Here is a 2,476-nt window from a genome sequence, read left to right on the forward strand (position 1 = left end):
CTGTTTGTAGCTCTGAAGGGTAAGCAGGATTAGCGTTTGGTATAGAGGAATCTAGATCAGGAACTGCTCTATCTTCCTCTGGCATAGGAGGTCCATCATAATGTGAACCACTTCTTAGGGTGAATGCATTGTCATGATCTATAGGATGGATAGGTTGTGATGGTAGAGCTCCTTGCTGACGGGATTGTAGGGTAGATGAAAGTTGCGCAATTTGATTATCCATGATTTTATTGTGGGCTAAAATAGAATCAATTTGCGCATCCTTACTCTCCATATGCTTTTGCATATTAGTAAGCATTGCTCTAATTTCTGTCATGGTAGGGTCGGAAGATGATGAGGGTGATGCTTGGCTTTTCTGGCCAGAATTTGGGTGGTAATATTTTTGTTGTGGTGGGGGTTGCTGTTGTGGTTGTTGTGGAGGTTGAGGGTTTTGTACATTGGTACTTCGGTACGAAAGATATGGATGGTTCCGGTAGCCGGCATTATAAGATTTGGAATATGGGTTAATCTGCCTATAGGTTTGAAAGGCATTAACTTGTTCCATGGAACTCCTACAATCTTGCTCCCAATGCCCTACAATTCCACAATTTTCATAAAAAATCTTCATTGTTAGCAACAACGGAAACATTAGCTACAGAGTTAGGAGTAGCAGTAAGATTATCTAATTTTTGACAAATAAACGTTAATTGAGCTTGCAAAAAGGATATGGAATCGACATTATGTTTTCCTTGATTTGCAAACCCTCTCGGATTCCTGTATTGGGAATTGTGTATTGCCATGTCTTCGATAACCTGTCCTGCATTGTCCACATTTAAATTCATGAATCTCCCACTGGCTGCAGAATCTAGAATTGATCTAGAAGAATTTCCAAGTCCATTGTAGAAAGCTTGGATCAATTGCCATTGTGCTAGATTGTGGTGGGGGAATTCTGTCTGTAGATCCTTGAACCTCTCCCAAGCCTCATATAGAGTTTCGTCGGCCTCTTGAGCGAAGTTCTGAATAGCACTCCTTAGTACTGCTGCTCTCTCTGCAGGATAATATTTATTATAGAAATTCAAAGCAAGAGTTTCCTAGTCAGTAATACCAAGTGCAGTTCTATTCAAACCATTAAACCATAATTTAGATTTGCCACATAATGAAAAGGGAAAAAGAATCTCCCTAATTTGGTCTTGTGTGACCCCGGCTTGTCTAATGGTGTTACAATATTGGCAGAAATCTGCGATGTTAAGATTAGGATCTTCACCCTTAGCTCCACTGAATTGCTTCCTCTCTATCATAGTGATAAATTGGGGCTTGATCTCAAATTGAACTCCATCTAGAGCCGGAGTGGGAGTAAGGTGCGGGAAATCTGTGAGCTTTGGCTGCGAGTAGTCACTAAGTTTCTTTTGGGCCGTCATCTCTGATTCTGAATCTGAAGGAATTTCTGTGTCACTAGAATCATATGGAGGGTTTCTTCAATTGTTGTCCTCCTCAGAACCCGCCAGAATTTGTCTATAAATTTTCCTTTGCCTATGAAACGAGCGCTCGATCTCAGGATTGAATGGAATGTAACCTGATCTGGAACATCTGGGCATAAACAAGGAACTAAAAGACAAATATGAGAATTGCCTCAAAGAACTAACGTTCTCTGAGAAAAAAGGCGATAACCTAGACTACAAAAAAATTAATCAGAAAATAAAAATAAAACCGTTTCCCCGGCAACGGTGCCAAATTCTGACAGGGTAAAGTCGTATCCCCTAATCAAAAGTATTACCTAAGTCCTCTAACTAATGCAGATAGGGAAGTAGGGTCGAATCCACACGGAAACAAGTCTTTTTACTCCTAATTAATTATTATAATCTAAATTTTCAAGGTAACCAATGTTGTTGTAATTAAAGACTATATTACGAAGAATATGATCAGAGAAAATAAAGTAGGGAGAAATTAAATATTAAAAGGCCTAGGGCATAGGTTCACTAATAAACAATATTCCAGGGTAAATCATAATAAACAATCATCAAGCATTGATTAATCAGATTATAAAGGGCTTTCGCTACGTATTATAATCACAGCGTTAATTTACCGGTATTAAATCTCATTTGTCGAATCTCACTTAACCATTTATAAATTAGTCCGCTTATTGAAACTAAGCCTAAAAATCAATTCTCATATGTCGAATCTCGAATTAATATTGCTAAACTCATACAATTAAATCTGGCCAAACCTAATTGCATATAATGAAATCAATCAATAGGAAATTAACCAAGCATTGATAATCAACAATCACAAATTTGCCCCAAACCCTAGAAATAAAACTACTCAAGCATAATTAAATCTAAACTAATCAAATAAATAAAGAAAGACATAATGAAAGAATTAAATAAAATAACTAGAATTAAAAGAGAAGAAATTGTTACCAAAAGAAATCTGGATTAATGAATGTAATTAAGAACAATGTTGAGAGAGAGTTTAAGAGAGAGAAAATATCCTAAGTAGA

General features: G+C 36.9%; 1 non-coding gene across 1 annotated transcript; it reads left to right on the plus strand.

Annotated features, from left to right (window-relative positions):
* The first annotated feature begins 909 nt into the window (after window positions 1–909).
* Window positions 910–1,016, plus strand: LOC145629820 (small nucleolar RNA R71). The gene has a single exon (XR_014111954.1). It is a non-coding gene; the product is annotated as a small nucleolar RNA R71 (small nucleolar RNA).
* Window positions 1,017–2,476: the final 1,460 nt, after the last annotated feature.

Source organism: Chenopodium album, chromosome 4, assembly GCF_948465745.1.
Source record: "Chenopodium album chromosome 4, dcCheAlbu1.1, whole genome shotgun sequence".
In the NCBI taxonomy this organism is placed as follows: domain Eukaryota; kingdom Viridiplantae; phylum Streptophyta; class Magnoliopsida; order Caryophyllales; family Amaranthaceae; genus Chenopodium; species Chenopodium album.